Source organism: Tenrec ecaudatus, chromosome 12, assembly GCF_050624435.1.
Source record: "Tenrec ecaudatus isolate mTenEca1 chromosome 12, mTenEca1.hap1, whole genome shotgun sequence".
Taxonomy (NCBI): domain Eukaryota; kingdom Metazoa; phylum Chordata; class Mammalia; order Afrosoricida; family Tenrecidae; genus Tenrec; species Tenrec ecaudatus.
This window is the reverse complement of record NC_134541.1, coordinates 101,854,679-101,879,108: the sequence shown is the minus strand read 5'-3', so window position 1 is coordinate 101,879,108 and position 24,430 is coordinate 101,854,679. Positions and strand designations below refer to the sequence as shown.

The following is a 24,430-nucleotide window of genomic DNA, read 5'->3' as shown; positions in this document are numbered from 1 at the left end:
TTTCCAACAGTGTCACATGATAGAAGGGGAACAGACCATTGTCCTTATGTCTCATCCCACTTATTGGATATTCAGAGTCCAGTGGGGCATTTATGTCCCACATGATGTTACATCGTCTTTCTTAGTATTTTAATATGATTCAATGATTTTGTATGCTTTCTATAACTGAAAAACCTTATATGACTCAAAAATAGCAAACCAAATGCTTCATGATTTAAACCCTTACGTTGTAATCATCATTTATTTAGGAATATTTTCTTCTTCTTGGATTCATTATTATCAGTTCCCCATGATTCCCCAATCTCCCAGTCATGACCCTGAGGAACTAGTACTCTAGGCAGTGTCCCTATGGACTTACCTCCCCTGGATTTCATAGAAAGAAAATCATACAAAACCCCAACAAGAACCACAAAATAAACCTCAGAAACACCCCAATCCAAAAGAAAGCAGAATAGAAATTAGGGTAAATTTTAATTGGGTCAAAAGATAAAGCAAATGATGATATGTTAAATTTTAACTAACTAGATTGGCAGTAAGCCACTTTCCAAATGCACTCTATCTGGGGGGAGGGGCAGGACTATTCATATCCCTGGTCAATGGTCCAAGGGAGTTCAATGGAGGCTTAATCGGCATGGGAAATCTGTAAATGGATTGTGACCTTTCACTACCATCCATTAAACAAAAACAAAACAAAAAAACCACTGCCATCCAGTCCAGTCTTACTTGTAGAGATGCTATAGGACAGGGGAGACAGGGTTTTCGAGACTAACTGTTTTAAGAGTACAAAGCCTCGTCTGTCTCCTGTGGAGTGGGTGACCGTTTAGAACTTCTGACCTTGTGGTTAGCAGCTCAAGGTGTAACCCACGTTGCCACCAAGTCTCCTACTGTCACCTATACCCTTCTGTAAACTAGATGCTCAGAATTTAAGCTCGATTACAATTCTCTCCTCTGATCTTGGATTTACTTACAATCCTTGAGTCACCTGGGCTAATGGGCTCCTTCCATGTGGACTTAGCTGCCACCTCCAATTTAGATGGCTGATTGTTTTAAGACAAGACTTTAAGTCTCCAGATGCTGTTCTTTCTGGTAGCCAGGCACCATCTGATCTCATCACTTTGCTACAGTACCCTTATCTTCAGGGAGTGGTACCTTCGTGAGGGCAAGTATTGAGCCAGGGCACATTGTAAGAAGTCATTGTTCTTAGATAGGGCCGGTGATGAACATATGAGCTCAAAATCCATTTGTATATTGAAAGTTTATATGTACCCCTGGTCCACTTCAAAGGCAGCATTACCAGCTTGTCAAGAAATAATTTAAGTGACCTCTATGAGACATCTGATAATTCTAATGACAGTGTAATTAATAAAGCCCATGATATAGATGTTAAAGTATTATTAAGAAAAAGAAATATAGATATATATAAATGCTTTTCAGACTAAAATACATGGGATGCTCGCTTATGTGTCAACCACTATATTTTCGGGAAATTTGTTACACAGCAAGAGCTGACTGCAGCAGAGCAAACACAGCTTAATCAGACCCAAGGTTGCCCAAGGGCAGAAACCACAGCTCATCCTCCTTGATATCCCAGCATCCAAAGTTGCTGAGCAAACAAATGAACATGTGCACGTTTGAGCAACTTTTACAGAACAGTAATTAACTGCCATCTTCCCAATGACGGCTGCCTGAAACCCTCAATTAAGAAGCTCACTGCTGGCTGCTGGCATCGCAGGATCCCCTGTAATTACACCGCCCTGTCAGTCTACACCCCTAGCCCAGAGAGAATCAGCAGTGTGTCTGCAGGCCCGCGGCGTGCCGGCACAAGCGGGTGTCAAACACAGCACGCTTTCCATTTCCCCGCCCACTAAGGCAGCAAAGTGTTTTCCTCCACAGAGTACCTTGTTAGAGTGACTTCTGAGAAGCCCCAAGAGGCCAAGGTAACAGCCCTTTGTCTTCTTAAGCCACAGAGCTGTCATTTCTGTAGGCAGATTTTGCCAGCAAATTAAAGGCCACGGATCATTGCCTACCACCCAGCCAGACTCCAGGAGCCTCAAGAACCAAAGACCAGGCTTCCACCTTGGTGTAAGCTAAGGCAAGACGGGGGCAAAGGGCAACAACGGAGTAAGGGCAGACTCGAGCCAGACTGCAGGGCTGCCCCTAGCTGTTTCGCCACTCAGTGCCTCAGTGTCCACCCCTGTGAAACGGAGACGACAATGGTCCGCCTATGCCTTGGGAGACGACGGAACAGCGTCATGCACACAGTAAACTCTCTGGGGATGTGCCTGTGACCGAGTGCTTGGATGGAATGTTGTTGCAGCGAAGCGCCGAGTAGTCGGTTACGAGTCATAGCGACCCTGTGTAGAACCGAACGCAACAGGGCCCCATCGTGCACCCCCTCGTCGTTTTTGCTGGACGGAGCCCATGGCTGTGCCACCGTGACAACCCAAGCACGGTGTCCTTTTCAGGGACTGGTGTCTCCTGATAACATTTCTAGAGTGTGTGAGACAAAGACCCGCCATCTCCCTGCTTGTGTTGCACACCTGTAGACCGATGTGGGAATAGGGGCCGACTCCTGTGATGTTAACGAGGCCATACCAGTATGGTTGGGATCGTTGTTGTTATACGGTGTTGGATTGTTATTGGGTGGTTTGGAGTCACCCCAACTCACAGAGCCACCCTCAAAACCAGTGCTGGGTGGGTGCGAAGCCAAATCACTTCTGAGTAAAGACAAGAGCAAGAAGAGACTCACAGAGGAGAGGCCGGGAAGACAGATGCCACGTGAAGATTGTCCACAAGCCAAGGGACCAAGGGATGCCCGAGGCTACAACAAAGATGGAATCAACAAAGCTGACACGGCCTGGCTTGGGCTCTTAACCTTCAGAATTGTGAGAAAATACAATTCTGTTCTTTGCATCCACCACTTGATAGTATCTCTGTTCTAGCAGCACTAGGGAACTAAGACACTGATCACCGTCATCACCATTATCAGCACCACTACCACCAGCACTGCCACTACCCCCACCATCACCACCACACCACACCCACCACGCCCACCACCTCACCATCACCACGGTCAGCACTGTCTCCACCACCACTGAGTCAAGCTTGAGGAGAAATCAGGGGGGTGCCCCCTCCCAGAGGCCATGGGCTCCAGTCCATGTCCACAGAAGGCGTTCGTCAGAGCACCAACATCCCCTCCCCAAGAGCCAACATTCCCTCCTCCCACCCACTGCCACCACTCGGGAACAGGACGCCACGGGTGCAAATGCGCGCCCAGGGCTGGCTCCAAGGGGGAAGGAAGTGCAAACCAGCAGCAGACAGCCCGGGGCAGGGGGCAATTAGGCAGAGGGTATTTTGGGCCCTGTCCGCCTGCACAATGTCGGGCCTATCTGTGCCTCGGTATGACTCGTGGCTTACTCACTTTTTAAGCTTAAAATTTTTATAAAAGGAAACCTCATGTCACAACCAAAATGGAAAACCAGCCTCATGTGCCATAAATAGAGGTGCTGGGGGGAAAGAAACACAGCGACATGAAACAACGCTCATTCAGTTTCAGCTAGAAACCGTTGCTGCTGAAATTGCTGGGTGAAGCCCCCTTTCTCTCTGCTAACACAGGGCCCTGGCACGTGTCTGTGGAGCTTTAAAGCTGCGTCTCCCCACCCATCTGTCAGCTTGTTGTGTGGTGGCGGCTTGTACGTTGCTGTGACCCTAGGAGAGATGTCCCTCCCCAGCATTTCAAACAGCAGGGCCAGCCACGGTGGCCAGGTTTCAGCAGACATCCAGGTCGACAGACCAGGAAGAAAGGCCTAGTGATCTATTCTGAGAACCGTGGAGTCCTATACACCACAACAGAAAATGCTGCCGTGTGGCGCTGGATGGGGAGCCCCCGCCCCCCGCCCCACCGAGGCCAAACAATGTGCTCACACACAGTGATCACACAAACAACGAACACGGCACCCAAACCCAAAGCAAACCTACTAGCATCGAGTCATTTGCGACTCAGGGACCCTACAGGACAGCGAGACCTGCCCCTTTGGGTTCCGACACTGTAAATCTTAACAGGATCAAAAAGTCTCATCTTTCTCCCAAGGAGTGGCTAGTGGAGTCAAACTGCTGACCTTGCGGTAACCCACTAAGTCCTCAGGGCTCCTGGAGTTGGCACCAGACCCGGCAACGCTGTGTTCTGTGGACAGGAGTCACCGTGATTCCACAGCGGTTAGCAACAAAGACAGGGCAGCACCACACACGCCTTCTCCTTGAACGGTCTAAACGGAGGGATGCTATTTGATGTGATGCTCTGCCTGGTCTAATTGAAGCATCTTCCCTGAGCAGGCAGGGCCCTGCCCCTTACGTACCTCGAGGGTCCTGGAGACTGAAGGACGGGACGCCTCCTGTGTAACCCTCAAGCCACTGGTCAATGTCCAGGCAGCACTAGAGGCGGCAGTTCGGAGCCGGGAAGCATGTGGTGGTATTGGACTCACACTGTAGCGCCTCCTTCCCAGTATGCCAGGGGCTGGGAGGCTGCCAGGCTGGAACGGCAAACCCTCACCCACTTCTAGAGGAGCTCCGTTGACCTTTCACCTGCAGCAATGACCCTGCCAGGATGGGAAGTGGGAAACTGGCCCCACAGAACAAGGATCAGAACCCACAGGCAATCTCGTCTGGAAGCACTATGTGACCCTGTCCTTTCATCCGCCCCGGTTTTTGCCTGTGTTTCCATCTGCATGCAACCTGTATCGGGGCTCACCTGCCTGGCAGTGCATCCTTCCTGAGCCCGAACCTCACCACTCAAGGCTGGCAGTGCGAGCCTGCCGACAGGTGTGGCCGTTTGCTTCCTGTAAGACTCCAGGGACCATAGGCCAGGGATATGAGTAGCCTACCGCCATGTGGAGTGTTCTGGAAGGTGAGTTCACTGCAGATGCAGATAGGTTAAACGTTAACAACTCTTCATTTGAGCTCCCTGCTTATCCATTTTAAATTTGTTTTTGTTTTTAACATGTTCTGCTTTTTTTAAAACTGAGGTTTTAAATCTGTTTTATGTTGTTATTATTGTCATTCTTGAAATTTATGTTTGCAATCGTGCCTTCACTTCATCTGGGCCGATGCCTGGAGCTGGTGTCTCAGGCCCGACTCTTCAGAGGAGCAAAAGCAGTGAAGTGTATGCATGAGCTCACATGTGCAGAGGTTTATTTCCATGCAGTTGTGGAGGCTGGCAATTCTCCAAAATCTTTGGGTCAGGTGTCTGGCTGGAAGCTACTCCTGATTCATGTGGCTGCAGGGGCGGAGGAACCCCAAATCAGCGGGACGGATGAAAAAATAGCTGGGTCCAGGGGCTGTTGAAGAAGCTGGAAGATCCCCAGATCAGCAGATCTAAAGGTAGGCTGCTGGCTCAAATTCCAAGACCTAGAAATCAGATGCTGACAAATCAGATGCAGGATTGAGAGTGGGTAAACATTGCCAGAAAAATCCAACCATATCGAACGCAAGCCACACACCCAAGAAAACTCCTCTTGGATGGATAGGCTGCTGTCTCCAGGTTGCCGCTGATCGCCCCCAGGAATGATGCCATATTGGCTTCTGCTGTTGGTAGATTGGGCACTCACCAATGGCCGCAGCCAAGCTGGTGTTGGAGAGTCCAAGCTTAATCTCCATCCCTGCCACCATGGCCACTCTGTTTGTAAGCCCATTGCTCAATGACAGGAGCGGTTGGGAGCAAAGGCTGGCTAGCATACACAGAATGCACCACTCATGAACCATGATACAATCCTACAGCGGATCATCTTTCCTTCGAAGCAGAATGAACGGCTCCAATGCTCTGCTTGAAGGTCTGCCCAGTGGGCGGAGTCCCTTCCCCACTCTTCTCCAGAGAGGTGACAGAAAGGGGCTGCCGGGCTGCTGCTATCTACTGTGGAGTGGTACCTGTACATCATGCAGAACCATCTGTAAACCAGGCAAAGAGTGTCCTGTCTCCCAGTCAAGTGATCACCGGAACTCTCCAGGAGGCCATAGGTACAGACTGGGAGAGGGAAGGCAATGACTGTAACAGGAGTGGGGACCATGGACATTTACGCTACCTCCTCATGCCACCTACTTGTGCCTTCTGGTCCTGGTCGAGCTTGCTCTCCTGTGTGCTTCCGTCTAATGCCGGAGCGCTGCCGTGCACATGCGGCCTATGGCTCTGTGGTCGGACAGCATCCAGTTCACGATGGGCATCCCAGGCTGCAGAGTGACTCTGTGGCCTATAGCTGGGCATTCAATCTTTACTAGGGCAAAGCCAAGAGCTGTTTCACAAAGATAGCCGTTATCTGCAGAGCATGGCAGGACTTGCTTCAAAATCCCAAACACTCATTGTCTGTCAATACAACACTCTTCTTCTGTCTCCTAGGGACCCTCTAGGACAGAGTAGGGCTGCCCCATTTGGGTTTTTGGGCTGCGATTCCTTACAGGCGCAGAGAGCTTCATCTTTCTACCTTCCGGTGGCTGGTGGTTGCTAAGGGCTGACATATGGTTGACAGGTCACAGTATAACCCAATATGCCACCAGGGATCCGGATTCATCAGTAAGGGCCTGCCGCAGACTCCAGTCTCTGTCTCTTCCACCGATACTCACGCACTATTGAATCAACTGGATCACACGGCCCACGTGGCAGAGCAGCTTGCAAGGCCACTGAAACCTGTTGTGGACCCTTCTTTTGTCCTGGTCCCACTCCAAACTAGCACATTTCCAGGTCACGTGATAAAAAGGATGGCGCAGCTCACACAAATGAGAACTATGTTCCTTCAGAAATCGAAAGACTACCATCCAGTGTTGCGCCTCCTTTGCAGTTGGGGGAGGGAGCCAGGGGTCGCGTGCAATAGCATGTTTCATCTCAATGGGACGATCTCAACATAGTCCACTCCACTAGGTCCCCAGAAGTTTCACTGAGCTAGAAGGCACCTGACTTTTGCTGGGTTAATTTCGTACCCTCTAGCACACTGTCTTGCCAGTAAGTCTGGAGCCATTGATCCTTCTTCCTTCCTAACTCCAGTCAGCATAGATCGTCATTATAACGGACCGGGGTAGTGGCCTGGGAAAGGTCCCTGTGGTCGGAATTATGAACTGGCACTGGAGCGTTTTCATACGCGGAGGAAGGGCAGCCTAGGTGCATTGCCAGCTGAAGGCAAACTCCTTCTGGTGACCCTTCAAAGCTAGAATTGAGGAAAACGCCTTATGCCAGATGCCAGGGATCTGTGATAGTTTGCTCAAGCAATCAAACCACGTCTGAAACAGCAGCTGCAACCGGAAGCGCCACTTAATTAACTTTCTGATAACTTACGGCCATTCCCCAAGATCCATATTTCTTTCATAAGCCAAATAGGAGAGTTAAATGGACATGTCATGGAAACCACCATCCCTTCGAATCCTCCGCAATCCCTCCACGAGTGTAATGTTGCTTTCGGTTACTGCTTTCCTAGGTAGGAGCAGTTTTACTGGCTTTCCCTTGGCTTTTCTGATCATGATCGCCCTTACTTCACATGTCCAGGCTCCAATGTGGGGGTTCTTCCAGTTCTAAGTATGTCTATTCTAATTGTGCACTCTAGAGCGGAGGGGATTGCTATAGGATGGCTTCTCAGCTGCTTTGAGATAGATTTGAACTAAGGCCTCCTTATGCTCCTGCTCTCACTGGTGGCCACAGTGATATTTTCGGTGTCCTGAAATTAGACATCCTTCATGGGCAGTCTCCAATAAGCCCCCCAAAAGTTTATTCCCTTTCCCCTTGTGAATAGTTATCCCTTTAACAGGGTGTAGGTCCCTTTCAGGAATGCTGGGAGAGAGCTTAGCAGTCTAAATTTTTGGCAGTGCAGTTGGTTATTCCTCAAGGGGACCTGACCCAACTCTGGGACGTGACTGAGGGACTGTGGTTCTATTCTGGCAATTCAAGTTGACTGCCAATCACTTGACCTAGAATTCTTCTGCTTGTACAGATGAAATAAACATTCAGCAGATTTCCCATCCGTTTCATGCCTATGGGCATCATGACTACATATCCAATGCCATAGTCCGGTCAGATCCTGCTGATTCTCACTCCTTACTCTCCATGATGGTAGACAGGCCACCAGAGTCCAATCAGCCACATTGTCGCTAAGTGTCTTAATGTAGTCAGGCAGTTCCCACAGTCAACTCTAACATCTAAGACAGCAGTGTTCAGCAGTACTCTTCAAGGATGCAGAGGCTCCCTTCACAAACGAGTTCCTCACCGCTCTGGTAAAAGGCATGTCCTCTGGGCGCTCCACAGATAGATCTTGGGGACAACCTGATCAATCTACCCTAAGATGCCGATTTCCCTAAACTTTGGATAGCTTCTTCTATCGAAAACTGAGCAGGTCTGTCTGGCATTTCAACGTGATTCAGTATAGACCACTGCTTAATCGCTGGGAAAGAACGCCATGCTTGGTAGAGGGTTTGCTCAAAAGAGGAAGACGCCCCACGACCTCTGTTGACACAGTGGCTGCAGCAATGAATTCCAGCTGAACAACTGTGACGACGTGGCATGACGGGGTGGGGGGGGATCACTCACTGGGGGGGTTCACTCTGCTGTACACAGGCCCTCTCTGAGCTGCAGCCGACTCAATGGTACCCAACAACAATCACTTAATCCACGTTTCAGTAAACCAATCACATAAATTATTAGCTCCTTTCTTTAACTTCTCAAGCGAAAACACTGAGTGCAGAATCTGTGCACATATCAATGAACTCAGACAGCTTTGACTTTATACCCCTGGTACTGTTATCTCACAACCTTACCAACTATGCACACACATGCCCACAGGATTCTGTTTGTATCCACTAGAAAAATTAAGCCATTCTTTTGGAGTGCACTTCTTTTCTTGGGATTCTCTGGGACCTAAATTTAGTCAAAAGTATAGAAACAGAAATGAGTCGTGTGGTAGGTCCTAGAGACCTTTAGCAATGTCATAGAAGGTATCTGCATCAGGCAATGCCCTGAGCAATTTCCCAGGCCTTGCCCCAGGGGATTTTTGTGGACCAAGACTCTTTAGGCCTAGCTGCATTGTTATATGGAGGTGAAAAAGACAATGATTTACCTGGGGAGGGTGGGTTAGCAGAGAAAGCTGGTGGAACCTCATGTAGGAATAAAAGGGCTGGCTGGGTTGGCAGGGATGACTCCATGGAATTCAATGAACAAATAGGCAGGTCTCAATATCCCCAGCTTCCTAATATCTGCCTATATGTCCTAGCGCAAATTTTAGAATCCCATTTCTTCCCAATCAATACCCTCGCTTTAACCTCAAGCGCCATTTGAGCTCGGGAATCCAGCTGACATGGCTAATTCTGCCACTCTCATCTTAAGACTGGGTGTGGCTTTCGGCATTATCAGTTCGGTTCCTACAAAGAACGTGACTTTCTTTCCAGGAACAAGTAGCAATGTTCAGGTCTTATATGTAGGGATTGAGCTTTAAGCTCTTCCCTTCTTTGACCACTTTGTAAAAGTCTAAACAATCAACTAGCTTTCTTATACTTCTAATTCTGATAAAATTGTAGGAAAGTATCAAATATGCAATCACTTAGAGCCTTGTCTCTCCTACTACCCACGGCTGGTGATACTTGCCATCCAGCTGTTGCCACCTCATGGGAAACTAGCAACGCCCTCCTTACACCTGGAGGCAGAGGTTCTGAAAAGTTGAGAACCAATTCCAAAAACTCACTCTTGAGATTTTGTTTCACTAGAATGATTCCCCCACCACTTGTCTGTCAGTCTGTCGTACCGTGATGGCTTGTGTGTTGCTGTGAGGCTGGAAGCTTTCAATGCCAGCAGCCTCTCCCAAAGTGAGCAGCAGAGCTTCCGGGCGGAATGCCTCTCAGTACTAAATACCTAGGCTGGGCTGTCTGGAGCAAAACCAGTGAAGAGTAGGCCGGCAGTCCCTGTGTGATGGATGAGATGCTCCTAACAACTGTCGAAGAGTCTGGCAGCTACATCTGCCCAGTTCCGTTGTGAGCAAGAAGGAAGCGTCACGGGAACGAGCTCAGAGTTTTTAAATTGTGGTGACCCATAAAGAGAGCTGCAACAGGGAAAACGACAGGTCAAAACTTGCTGGAAACTTTTCTCCCTCTTACAGAAGAAGGGCTACATGCATGTTACATAGCAACCACATCTTGGGCCCTGAGACTTAGAGTACGGTCCAAGCCGTGCTGCCCCACCCAGAGAGGGTGGCAACCGACTCAAACGTAGCAGCATCCCACGCCAATCTGGTGGTTGGCCAACACTGCTCTGAATGTGTCTTGCTTGGCCCACAGTCTCACCCAATAATCCAATCACATACATCAGGCTGCTGAAAGGGCTCACTAGACCTCTTCTGAGTCTCTCAGTCCACAGCGCCAACTCATAATTTTCCCCATTCAGGGTTCCACGCTGAATCTTCCAAATCCTTAAACTTTGGATCTGTTCCTGTTTTGCTTCACTGGCCATGATAGAATCAGTTTAAATGGAAAGCAGGAGTTATCTAAAAGTCGGACGTTTGCAACCTAGGGACTACCTATACATGGACACATACAAATCCCCATAAACATGGAGTCCTGATAGTGTCGTGGCTGTGCATAGGGCTGTGATCGGCATGGTGAACAGTTTGAAACCACCAGCAGTTTTGTGGGAGAAAGATGAGGCTTCCTATTCCTGTCTATAGTTACAGCCTTGGAAACCCACAGGGGGTCGCTATGAGTCAGCACTGATTGCATGGCAGTGCGTTTTTTTAATACTTATGTATACACCTATACATATGCACATACATATCTATTCATACATAATCTTTGTTTATATGTGTGCATGTGTGTTAGTGCCGGCAGCAACAATAAGGTGGAACCAACTTGGTGGCAGTCGGGTTTGGTTTGGGGGTTAATGATGAGTGAATTCAACATCACGTATTTGGCCATTTGATTAGCCTCTTTGGTGAAAAACCTGTGGAAATCGTTTGCCTCTTTTTTGATTGGGTTGCTTGTCATTTTTTAAGGTGTAGGTGTGTTCTATAGTCTTTGGACTTGAAGCTCTAACCTGTTACATGGCTCCTCCCAGTTTTCTCCCCATCTGTGGATTGCCTTTGCACTTGGTTGGTAGAGCCTTTTGATGAACAAAGGTATTTGTTTTTATGAGGTCACCCTTTATCTGTCTTATCCAGGTGAGTATTTGTGAAAACCTCAGGTGAAAGGACGTGAGAGAAGCCAGACAGGGAGGGGAAGAAGCAGATCAAGAGATGCATCTGAGTGGTTTGGCCTCAGCCGGATCCCAGGGAGCCTGTGGAGCATGAGTGGCAGGTCTGCCTTGTCCTGGGGCTGCACACAGTCATTAGCTGAGGGCTAATGGTGGATGCACATTGGGCTGCTAACCACAAGGTCAGCAGTTGAAACCGCCAGTCACTCTGAGGGAGAGAGATGGGACTTGCTATTCCCGGAGAGAGTGACAGTCTCCGAAACCCACAGGGGCAGTTCTACCCTGTCCTACAGGGTAACTAAGAGTTGGAATAGACACAATGGTTTTGGGTAAGTGAGCCTCCAAGTAGGGGTGTGTTGACAATGACCTCCCAGTATCTCTGAGCTGAGCGGTGGGTTTTGAAAATTCCTCAGAGTGACAGGAAGTGCTCACAGCAGCTGGGGTGGGGGGGGGGATGGGGGGTGGCGAAGGTGGGGCACCCATAGCGTCCTGTCCAGCGCTATTAGAATTTCTACCCTATCTGTGGACCATGGGAACCACTCACTACTCATTCCCATATCTTCTTTCAAAACAAACTCACATCCATTCCCTTCCGATGTGTATTTTACTGTAAGTGGAAAGTCAGCATAACTTTCTAGGGATATACATTTAAGAAATAAATACATAGAAACAACCCAAACTCTGATTATCAAGGAATAGATAAACAAACCTTGGCATATTCATGCAATAGAATATTATGATTATGCATCAATAGCAAACCAATGACAATGCTCTTAAACACCAAAAGACATGAAAAACACTAGAGAATATTATGCTTAGCAAAGTTAGACGCGCACATAGAGATAAATTTTTAATGACACCATTGTTACAAGGCAAAACAAAGGAGAAGAAATATGGGCATTACCCCCAAAGATAAGACTTTGAAGGAAGAACACGAGATGCCAGAGACAGGGGTGGAAACAGGGCCAGGGGAGAGACAGGAAATACAGAAGGAGGGAGGCGGGGGAGGATGAGAGGGGGAAAAGAAAGGGCGTGACATTCATGGGGGGGAGGGAACAGGATCTTATTACTGAAGTTCTTTGTTGCGATAGGCTGTATAACTACATGGAATATGCTTCTTTAAAAACAAAAAACAAGAGAGAAGGCTCACAGTCTTCAAAACAAAACAAGTACACAAACAAAAGCCCCCTCCAGACTCCCGACCCCTAGGATCCAAATAGCAGTCTAAACCAAGACACATCTCCCTGGCATCCAGCCCGTCCTGACGCCCCGCAACCTGGTGTGAGTTGTGAGTTGTGGTTGTGAGTTGGGCGTGGGGCTGTGCTCTGCGAGGCACCCGCCGTTGGAAACCATCAGGCGCCCCCTCCACTGGAGAGAGACGGCTCTCCTCCCCCCGTGAAGAGCTCCAGTCTGGGAAAAGCACAGGTCACTATGAATATTGGGCTACGTATAAGGTGACCAGATTTTAACATTGGTAAAGCGGTACACCAGCGGGACACCATTGATAAAACTCATATCCTGGCGAGATAACCACATGGCAGCCGAAAACTGTATACTCTAAGTTGTGCATGCTTTCCAAAAATCTGGAGTTTTTTAAATACCGTGGGACACGGGAAAAATTGGTAAAAATCAGGACTGTCCCGCCAAAAGCGGGCCATCTGGTCACCTTAGCTAAGTAGCCACAAAAAGGAGAACAAGTAAAATTGAAGTAGACTTGGAGTCTTAAATGACATACAAGTGCATTTCAAACACGCAAATACATAAAGAGTACACTTTTTAACAAGGAGCGATGGTGGCCTGGTGGTGACTCCATGGCTGCTGACTGCAGAGTCAGCAGGTCAGAACCACCAGACAAGGCTTTGTGCTCCCGTAAAAGGATGGCGGGCTCAGAAACCCACAGGAGCCGGTCTTCCCTGTCCTGCAGGGTCGCTGGGAGTCGGAATCCACTTGATGGCAGCACCTTTTGAGTTCTGCTATTTTTCTAACCAGGTCTGCCCACTACAGAAAGCACCTGCAGACACGGTGTGGTGGGGGCACACCCCGGGTGACAGAGGGCACGCCGATGATGAAGCCTCTTTAGGAATCTGGTCTAAAAGAATTCAAGCCCAGGTCACGCCAATATAAACTGGTGCTGATCATACCACTTATGTCTGACGTGGCTCCAGGCAAAGCCAACTGTTAGAAGAAGGAGCAGCTGCCCCAGCCCCTCTCTCTCTCTCTCTCTCTCTCTCTCTCTCTCTCTCTCTCTCTCTCTCTCTCTCTCTCTCTCTCTCTCTCTCTCTCATCCTCAAGTCCTCCTCCCCCTGGCCCGCAGCCCCCAGCTGGCCCGCTCCCGAGAGAAATGGGCTTCCCATCTTCCACCCTTCCCATGGGATTTGCTGAAAAGCAGGAAGCTGGGACCTTCAGGATGAGCCCCTCACTCCGTTACTCATGTAGTGGAAATACAGTGAGTCCTTTCTGCATCCTCGGCTATGGATCAGGTGCCGGGAGACCCATCAACACACAGAGCTCTGGGCCGGCCCTTTTCCCAGGCTGCGACCAAGGCCGCCAGCTGCGGTGGAGTGAGTCCAGTGCTGAGAAGGGCGGTACAGGGAAAGCTGGAGCTGACAGTGGACGTTTGGAAGCTTCCCGGAAGAAAGGGGGTGTTGTCTTGAAGGGTGAGAAGCATTCGCCGGGCAAAAAGAAGAAGGAAACGGAAAAACCAGCTCTCCCATCTGCCAGTACCTGTGGTGTAAATACTGCTCCCAGGCTCTCGGTGGGGTGGTGGAGAGTGATGGAGCTGGGGAGATAGGGGCAGAATCAGCTTCACAAGTTGATGAACTCCCTCTAGCCCACCCCTGGATAGAAGGAAAGTCCTACTCAAAGGATGGAGGAGTAGGAGTGGCGAGCCGGCAGAACTAAGGAAAGCAAATGACGCCGAAGCAAAAAAGCCAGGAGGTGAGGTGAGTGATGGAATGAAATAGAGGCAGGACGGGGCTAGATCAGTAGTTCTAACCACAACTCTGCTGAAGATTCGAATCTGCTGAAGCACTTTAAACACTCCCTATAGCCTCGCCCTCCCCTCCAGAAATCCCAGTGTAAATACTGAAGCGTGGGGACTGGATGAACATGGCCAAGAGCCTCTGTGTCCGGTTGAGAAAGGTCAAGATCTTTTGCTTTCCTTTGGGAGCAACTGAAACTACAGGAGAGTTCAGTTGGGTGCAGGGAGAATGACCTGGCTGGCTCTGCCAGTCTGGAAGATCCTTCCAGATGCATACAGAGGATGGATTTGAGGGTCAACACAGTCATGGAGACAACGAGCACAAGGCGTGTGAGAAAGATCGGGGTGGGTGGAAGGGGACGGGGGTCTGGGCCAAGCTGCTGGCCACAGAATTGGAGAGACGTGAATGGATTCCTAAAATAGCGCAGACAGACCTGAAGAAGATGACAGAGAGATGGCTCCAGGCTTCCAGAATGAGCCACTACCGGATGACAGTGGCATTCCTGAGGTCACGGATTAGAACACACTCATGGGCCAGTGATCACAGCCTCTCCCGAGTTCCCAGCCAGCAGACACTTTCCAACTGGCCTGCTTTGTTCCCCAGCGACATTAGGTTAAACAGGACCAATGGGGACTCCTTGCCACCTCTTTCCCTTTAAAAGTCCACGTAATTTGATAAGTTAAATATATCCATTAAAAGGAAGGAGAAGCGGGGGGGGTGTGTCTTAGTTTTTCCCAGTATCCCCAAGAGCCCAGGGCTCTTCAAAGACCTGGGTTTCCCTGAGTCTCCTGAGATATACTTCCGCTGCGGGGGACACACTTTCCATCCCTTACAGCTGTGGTTCTCAACCTGAGAGTTGCGACCCCTTTGGGGGGTCGAATGACTCTTTCACAGGAATTGCTTGATTCATAACAGTAGCAAAATTACAGTGAGGAAGTAGCAATGGAAATAATGTTATGTTTGGGGGTCACCACAACATGAGGAACTATATGAAAGGGTCGCGGCGTGAGGAAGGTTGAGAGCCGCTGCCTTAGAGACTCACTGTCTGGCACACAGGAAGTAGGTGCTCAGTAAATAGACGCTGCAATGACTGAGTGAAGAATAAATCAGCGCAACTTACCCCACAGTTGCCAAAGGCAGGAACTGACAGTGACCCCCAGAAGTAATATCATGGCCTGGGGCCTGGCTTACAAAGACCCCCTCAGTCTGTGCCCAGCCCCCCACCACAGCCCCACTGTGGTCTGTCTGCTGCCTCCTGAATCTACCAATCACCCCTCAAGGAACACTGAGTCAATCACACCACACATACTAAATACCTACACAAACCCCGCCCGCTGTCGCAGAATCCATGCCAGCTCTGAGCGACGCTATGCTCTGCACCTGTTGGAGGAGGCCACAGTTAAAGCTCACTGAAAGGTCAGCAGTTCAAAGCCAGCCAGCCAGTGATGGGAGAAAGGCCTGACACTCTGCTCCCATGGGGACCACAGCCTTGTTTTCCATGCAGAGAGCAGCTCCTGGCTCAGTGTGACGTCTCCTGGAGAGCTGACCCACAGCCACCCTCTAGGACCGGGTAGAAGTGCCCTGAGCTTCTGAGACTATAACTCTTTATGAGGTAGAAAGTCCCATCTTTCTTCCCAAGGTGGTTTCCTGGGATGTTTTCAAACTGCAGACCTTGCAGTTAGCAGCCCAAGGTGCCCGCATGGGCTTGACATCAGTGGGTTTGGTTTGTGTGGCTGGCAAGACCCCTGGTGGCACAGTGGTTAAGCACTCAACTGCTAACCCACCCAGGCGACCCTCCGGAGAAAGGCCTAGCTAGGGCTATCAATGGGGCAGATCTTCTCTGCAAGTGGGATCGCCACGAGGCTCCACACCCCAATTCTAGCCTCAAATGGCCACTGACGGGAAGTCACTCCCCCTCTCTGGGTTTCCTGAGCTGTCCAACTGGGGCTTCCTCTGGCCCTCTGCTCACACTGTCCTCCAACCTCAGCCCCAGGCTACTGCGGTCACTGCCAGCTAGGTGGCTGCTGCTGGTCTGTCTGCAAGAGTGAGAGGGACTTTGAGATGGAGGAAGCCAGTGTAGGCGTCCAGGCCTGCCCACCATCCCGCCTGCCTGCCTGCCTGCCTGCCTGCCCGCCGCCCTCAGGGATCGAGTTACAGCAGGCCCTCTTGCTGGGTGGCAGATCTGAGCAGATATTTTTAGACTCCCCCTCAGCTGCCCCTAACAAGAGCCAGATGCACTTGACACTGCCACCTCATTCCAGCGAAATGGCACTCCCCAGGAACCCCACCACTGCAGGGGTGAGCGGACCCGTTTCTTCCTGCTTCCCCCACCCCATTGCCATTCCCATTCCTGACCTGGGCCACTGCCAAATGGCGACCTGGGCTCTTCTCCCCTTCCAACTGCTGCCACTGCCAGCTGCCCAGACCCAGCAGGGATCCCTTAAGACCCTCCCTCCCTCCCTTCCCGGAGAGGCCCCAGCTTGCCAGCCCCAGGGCCTGGGACTCCACCCCACGTTAGGGCAAAGTTCTGAGAGGCCATCCTACCCCCCTGCCACCCCAACACCGTGGCCTCAGCCCCCTTCAGGGCCCACTCAAACAAAGATGGGCAGAAGTTAAATATTATCACACACATACCCATACACACACACACACACACACACACACACACACACACACATCATCTGCCCTCCACCTCGCCCTCACAGAGGGGCCCCGGACTCCTGCCTCCAAATCCTCTTCCCACCAAAGGCCTGGAAATGCACAGATACACTTTTGTCCCCACATATTTCCCTTCCTGGTCATATCTGATGAAGTGTGCTATGACAAAGCAGCCTCCCCTGTGCCCTCACTGACCAGGAAGGCCACAGGGCAGCCGCTTTGGAGTGTCCGCCTATTGCCCTGGATGAAAGGGCGGTGGCGTGGCCTGCAGCAGGAAGCAGGAGTGTGAGCACATCCCTAGCACAGGCTCTGCTCCTGCAGGCTGGCTCCTATGGGCCGAGGACGGCAGGAGGGGCAGCGAATGAGAAACACACACCTCCACGAAGAAAGCGGGTGTTGAAATGGGCCACTGTTTGTATATGAAATGTGCCCTAGATTCACAATGAGGGGCCCCCAGCGCTAGCCCCTAACTAGCTGTGCCCAAATCTGGGGTGGTGCCAGCCCAAAGAGGGTGAAGCCTACTCCTGAGTGGGACAGTGTCAGCCCCAAGCGCCAACCCTAAGCTGGTCCTTCTCGCTCCGCCTTCCAAGGCCACTTCCATGGCTTCCGGAACCAGCACTCGTTCTGGATCCCCTGCGAATCCCATTTTCTCCACTGGAGGGGCAGAGGAGATCCCCAGATCATACTGACTCCTCACACCCTCCTCAATTCCCCTCAGGGGTGGAGGTGGCTGGATCCAAAATCTCAGTATGAAAACCGGTTCCACACCTTCCTGCCACCCCCACACCACTCCCAGGGCTGAGGGCCCAGCCACTGCCAAGGCCCCCTGCAAGGCCCCTGAGCCAGGTTTGCCCAGAAGTGAGTCCGCCTCCAGGTCCAAACAGCCCGTCAGGGGGACCATCGGAATGGCCATCTTCAGGCGGAAAACCGGGGAAGGCAGTCAAGGTTCTAGGATTGAAGGCAGGCCCAGTGGCCTGGCTTCTCCATTGGCAGCACCTGGCTGGCTGCTGGGTGCTCCTGTCCCCATCCTTCGCCCCTCCCTTCTCCAAGGATAACCAAGACGCTAGCCTCCTCCACTTTCCCACCCTCCTCCACTTGCTCATCCGGAGGCCAAATTCCACAACAGGGTCCCGGGATAATTTCAGGGAGGGATAATTCCAGGGAGATAGAGCCGCAAGTGGGATTTTCCTCTGACCCAGCTGAAGGTTTTCCTTTCCTTGCGTGTACGGTCAGGCCTGTGTCTGCAGTGAAGCCCCCCTATATGAGCGCGCCCCCTCAGCCCCCATCCACGGAGCTGAGCACACAGGAGAGCGCAGAGGTGAACGGGCTTTCCTCACCCCAAACAGAAACTGCGGGACAGTCTTGATGCAAAGCAGGGGCTGAGTCCTGAGGCCTGCTGGGAAAGGTTTGCTCTCTGGGGTCTATCTTTGGTCATGATGCTACCAGCTTGTCCCTATTTTTTGAGATCCTCAAAATGCTGCCTTAAGGACCTCTCTGGAGTGTGTTGAGGACCTTGGATCTGGAGCGGATGTTTGCTCCATACCCCTACTTCTCGGCTCCGCTTTCTCGCGACCGCTCCCAACCAGTGCCAGAACCGAGAGGGGGGCGGTGTCATCCGGCTGCACCCCCAGCCTTCCTACCGCTCCGGACGAGAGACCAGGGTGCTCGCCGCGGGAGGGCGCGACGGCGCCGGGAACCCGGAGGGGAAGACGAGGCCCACGCAACGCCCGGGCGCCACCACTCTTTGGCGCGCGCTCCGGGGTCCCGCTGGCAACGTGGGGGCTGCCCAGGCCCCAGAGAGCCCTGGGAGTGACGCTGGAGGGGACGGGTGGCGCCGCCCTGACTTCTCCCCAAACTTTGCCGGACCGCTTAGGCGCAAGAGGTGAACACGGTCCGGAGGCGGGAAAGTGGAATTCGGAGTCCCGAGCGCGCCCAAGTCCCGCGGGAAGTTTGGGGTCCTCTGTGCGATCGCGAGGCGGACGGGGGTGCCTTTGGACCGGATGGCGCCTCGGCTCCCTTCCCGCCCCCCAGGCCTCCCGGGAACCTCTCGGTCGGGTCCCTGGAAGCAGGTTGGCACCGTCCCCCACCACCCCGCGCACCCGGCTCGGAGCCCCCCCCTCCCCCGACGGCGCCGCGCTCGCGGGACGCGCTCCCCACTCACCAGGCGCAGGCGGCGACGGCGGGCTGGGCGCGAGGCGAGGCCGCCGGGCAGTTGTGAAGCTCTGGGCCGGGGCTGCGCCCTCCTCCTGTCGCCGGCGCCCAGCCTCCGCCCTGCGCACCCCTCCTCCCGAGAGAGCCCGCCCCCGGGTCGTGATGTCAGGAGCCTGGGCGCAGGGCTAGGGCCAGGAAAGGCGGCGGGGTGGGGGATTGAGGGGGTGTTGCCCGCCGCTGAGCCCGGACCCCGCCCCAGCCGCCCAGCCCAGGCCAGGCGAGTGGGCTCGAGAAAGCTCTCGGCCGCGCGCTCCCTTTCCGCTGCCCACTCCTCTCCCCACTTTTCTCTCTCCTTTGGGTACGAGTTCAAAGCGCGGTTCAGGAGTCTGCCTTCCCTGTGTCCGAGCCCCCTCCCTGACATGTTTGTTAACTAGCCCGTCACCTCTCCGTGCCTCCTTTCCGCTTACCTTTCTGGAAATAAGATTCACAATAGGAGCGCTGGCCCCTGAGAGACATTGGCCGTGGGAGCTGGAGTCCACTCGATGGCCGTGGGAGCTGGAGTCCACTCGATGGCCGTGAGTTTTGAGACTATGGCCATTTTAATTGTCTGACATCAAGCTCCAAGAAGCCCAATAAGTTGGGCGCTAAATCCGCTGAATTGGGCTTAAGCGTTAGTCGACTAACCAAGAGGTTGTCAGTGTGAACCCAGGAGCTGCTTCGCAGAAGGAAGATGAGGCGGTCTGGCTCGCTAAAGAATGATTTACAGCCGCAGGAGCCCTGTGGGGCCGTTCTGCTCTGCCGTGCTCCTGGGAATCCACTCCAGGTTTGATTTGGGACACAGCGCATGGGACTTGGAGGAGAGTGAGCAGTCGGTCTAAGTCTCCCTTGGCCTCAGACACTTTGCATCTCCCCACCCATGACCCCACTCACCTGTACACAAGCCTAACCTTTGAACGCACAGTCCTGGAACTTACTGTCCTTGGAAATGACGGCAGAAGGACTGCCTTGAATCTGGAATGTGGGAAGGCTGACATGCCCTCAGGGCTCTCCTGGGTCCCAGAGAGTGCTGAGCTGTGTGTGTGTGTGTGTGTGTGTGTGTGTGTGTGTGTGTGTGTGCCCTTAAAAAAAAACCAAATTCTCTTCCATCCAGGATTTTGACTCACCACACCCCTGCAGAACAGAACAGAACTGCCCCTGGGGGGTTCTGAGACTGAAAATCTTTAGGAAGTAGGAAGCCTCATCTTTCACCTGCAGAGCAGCTGGAAGCTTTGAACTGCTGACCTTTCGGTTAGCAGCCCAACTCATAACCCCTTATCCCACCAAGCCTCCCTCCGTGTGTCCATGGTTGTTAGGTTCCGGCGCCTAACACACAACACTGCTGAGTCCTGCACCACCCCCAACATTGTCCCTGTGTTTAAGCCCATGGCTGCAGCCACTGTGTCGTCCCGTCTGGTCCAGGGCTGTCCCCTCCATGTTACCAAACATGAAGGCTTTTTCCGGGACTGGTCTCTCCTGACAACACTTTGAAATACCTCAGACAAAGTGTCGCAATCCTTTCCTCTAAGAAGCATTCTGGCTGTCCTTCCCAGCGCAGATCTGTTGGTTCTGTGGACAGTCCCAGGTGTTTTCGATAACCTTCCCCAGCACCATCGTTCAAGGGCATCCACTGGTCTTCAGTCCATAGTGTATTAAAAATGGAACACGATCTAAAACAGGGGCGCACAATTTCGTGGTGGATTTTCCGTTTACTGTGGCAGGTTGAGCTTTTCTTCAGGGGGCACCACAGTGGACAGTTTGGCTGCTAACTGAAAGTTTGGTGGTTTGAGCCCACCCAGTGCTTCTGCAGAAGAACGGCCTGGCAGCTGGTCTCCGTCAAGATTACCTCTTGATGTGGAGTCACTTTCCATGCATAGCAACTATCGGAGAGAGTAGAACTGCCCCATCGCCGCAGCTGTCAACGTCGGCACAAAGCAGTCTGCCCCATATTCCCTGCAGTGGCTTGTGGTACCAACCACCTACCCGTGGTTAGCAGCTGAGCAAGGCAGTCCCTAGAGCCTTTCATGGGGGCAGTTCTGCTCTGTCACATGCGGTTGCTGTAAGTCAAGGTCAACTCAGTAGCATCCAACAGTACCAATGTTATTTGTGAGCGCACACACACACACACACACACACACACACCATAGAGGGCAATAGACCATCACTATTCACTGCATATTACCTGCGGTGTGGTTTGGTAGGAACGCCATGTTTGTGTTTTCTGATAAACGTCTCTTCAAGTCTATGGGAGGTCTGCCCGTGTGGCACGCTCATCTGGGTATAAGGGAGAGAGACCCATGGAGGATTCGAAACCCTCTCCAAAGAGCCCTCCACCCCACCTGGCCCACTCCTGCATGGGCTCCCAGTCCTGAGGCTTTCCTGACCCGATGCCTTCGTTTCAGGCCTCAAAAACCTCACTGTACTCTTGATGGTTAATCAAGACAGTATATGAGATGTTGTAGAGGTTGGAGAGGGGGTCAGGGAGGTGAAGGGGGTGGGGCAAGAAACTGAGGTTGATTTGAATCCATCCTATTCTTCCCATAAAGGGCGAGGGAAGGTCTGGTTCCTGCTGTGCGGCCCCTTCACCCCCACAGGGTCCACCTGCCGGATAGTGGAACCTGACTGCCCCATGGTCATTAAAAGGACAGAAAGCATCCAAAGGCTGTCCTTGAATGGAAAGGTCACGTAGGGCCCGGAGATGGTGGATTCTGCCCTTTGTACCAGTTGTTTTCCAAGCATGACTGTCATATTTATGACCCAAGGAGAAACAAAAACTCAGAAAAGCTTCCATAACTTGCCTCAAAGTCATATTCAAATGGTGGAGCATGGGTTTGACCCCCACGCTCCTCTTTCCACTTTACCCACTGCCATCGAGTCAATGCTACCTCACAGCGACCTTCACGGACAGAACAGAACTGCTCCTGAGAGTTTCTGAGACTAACTCATGACGGGAGAAGAAAGCCCTGTCTTTCTCCAGCTCGATTTAACTAGTATTTGCCTCATGCTAAGCAGGCACAAAAGGGGTCCCATGTGGTAGTTGGGTATGCATTTGGCTACAACCCACGTGCTCAGCAGTTCAAATCCACCAGCCTCTCAAAGGGAGAAAGATGAGGTTTTCTGCTCCTGTAAAGATTTACAGTCTCCGAAACCCTTTGTGGGATCACTATGATTTGAAACCAAGTCAATAGAAGTGCCGGTGTTGGTGCCTTAGGGGTGGGTGTGATGGTTGAGAGCTCAGCTGTTGATGAAGACTGACAGTCGGAAAGCCATGAGCAATTCCTCAGAAGAAAGGCCATGAGCTGTCTGCCCCTGTAACAGTGACAGGCTGGGAACCCAACGGGGCAGCTCTGCTCTGTGCCCCTGGGGTGGCCATGATCAGAACGGACCCAAGAGCCCCTGACAACCACCAGCACCACACAGGACCCATCATTCTGGCCACATCTGAACCAGTGTTTACGTAAGAATTTTCTTTAAATCAACTGTGTTTATGTAAAGATATTTATTTTAAAGGGAAGTCCTATAAGCACAGTGGTAAACAGGAAACCAGCCCCATCTGCCACAAATGGAAGACAGCGCATAAACAATACCAAAATAAAATAAGAAGAATATCATTTTCCAAATGCCTGCAAGAGTCCTTGAGCCTGCGACTGCAGAGCCGTTAAGAAGGGAGGTCAACCAGTGATAGAGTAGTGAGGGACACACGCTAGCTGAGAGGAGACTCTCTCCTGGGTGTCATCAGAAGTACTACAAGCTAACTGGGAATGGGAATCTTGCTCCCACTCTGTGATTCTGTTGGGCATGGCCTCCTCTCTGGGTCACCGTGTTTCCAGGCTGCCCAGTGACAGGGTGTATCCACAGCAAGGAGGACTTAACCACATGAGGAGATGTCTTTCCCATGCTCCCCTCCGTGGTTCCTAAGCCATGTCTGAAGCCCCCGGTGACCTGCCGCATCCCCTGCTACCCGCTACTCTTCATGTTCACGCTCTGAATCTGCCCCTCTCGCTCCAACAACATGGGAGACAGAAACCTGCCTTAACCTCACTTATATCCCTGGTCCTGGTGTTAGTGGCAGGAAGGAGTCTACACCCCTGTGATGGTTAGGGATTGCGTCAACAGACACTTCTGGGCATGGGTAGGGGCGGAGCTCAGCCTATCAAGTGTGTTTGCAGCCGGTGACACCTCCTTGGTGTCCTAACCCTTTTTATAATAGACAGAGAGAGAGAGAGGCCAGGAGCTTTTGAATCCTCTTAAGCCCTTCGCCAACTGGCGGTTCCTCAACTGCCTGCTATGTTGCCTGCCGACCCCAGGAGCCATCAGCAGACTCCTGAAGGCGGACTCACTCAGCCACCTTTGGACATCTGCATCCACCAGCCTGTGCCCACTGCCTGCCGCCTCAGTGTCTCTCTAGAGAACCCACCCTAACACAGCACCTGGCCCTTGAAACTAGAAATAGGCCGCATGCCTGCCTTCGACCCACAGGACAGTGGCAGGTGTGGTGACCCACGCCGCGTCTAGAAGTGACTCAGGGAATTGGGTGTGCCGTCTTGTGTTCTTGCTATCTCCACGAGAGGAGTATGCCCCAGGTAGCCCCAGGGCCCGCAAGACCTGAGGAGCATTATTCTTAGATGATCTGTTGAACTTCCTCCTGGGACTCAGAGCCCCCGGCAGGTGAGTGAGAAATGCGTGTCAGTTGTACAGCACTGTGGGTTCAGGTTGCAAGGGTCATTTCCTGAGGAAAATTGTAAGGGTGCCACCGTAAGGCATGAACATTCATGGAAGAATAAAAGCTTGGAAGAGGCTGGATCAGGGTAGGGACAGGAGTGCGTTGAGAGCTCGGTGACATCGTGGGTCGCTTCTGGCTTGAACGTTTCAGGATGTCCTCATTTCTGGTAACTTGATCATTTCCACTCATGTGCTTTGGACATGGTGTCAGCAGAGACCAGTCCCTGGAGAAGGACATCATGCTGGGTAAAATGGAAGGGCAGTGACAAAGAGGAAGGCCCTCCACCAGATGGCTGGACCCCGTGGCTGCCCCCGGGAGCCCCAACATCACAACCATGCGAGAGTGGAGCAGGACTGGTGGAGTTTCATTCTGTACATGGGCTCACTCTGAAGAGGGACTGGCTTGATGGCCCCTAACAATTCACTCCTTCAAGACCAAATTTACCGCCACAGAGTCAAATTGGACTCATAGTGACCCTGTAGACCAGAGTAGAATTGCCCCAAGGGTTTCCAAGACTAACTCTCTAAGCGGGTAGAAAACCTCATCTTTCTCCCTGAGGGGCTGGTGGTTTCAAACTGCTGACCTTGAAGTTGGCAACCCAGCAAGTAAGCACCGTATTATCAGGGCTCCATCAATGCTCACAGAAGCAGCAGTCAAGAAATAAAACACCACATTGTATTA

General features: G+C 51.8%; 1 protein-coding gene across 1 annotated transcript in view; it reads right to left on the bottom strand.

Annotated features, from left to right (window-relative positions):
- EMP2 (epithelial membrane protein 2) overlaps positions 1–19,156 on the bottom strand; it is a 33,735-nt gene extending 14,579 nt beyond the window's left edge. The window contains exon 1 of the mRNA XM_075564299.1: positions 19,001–19,156. The gene's annotated coding sequence lies outside the window, so the exon portion shown is untranslated. The remainder of the gene's footprint in view (positions 1–19,000) is intronic.
- Between the last annotated feature and the right edge of the window lie 5,274 nt (positions 19,157–24,430).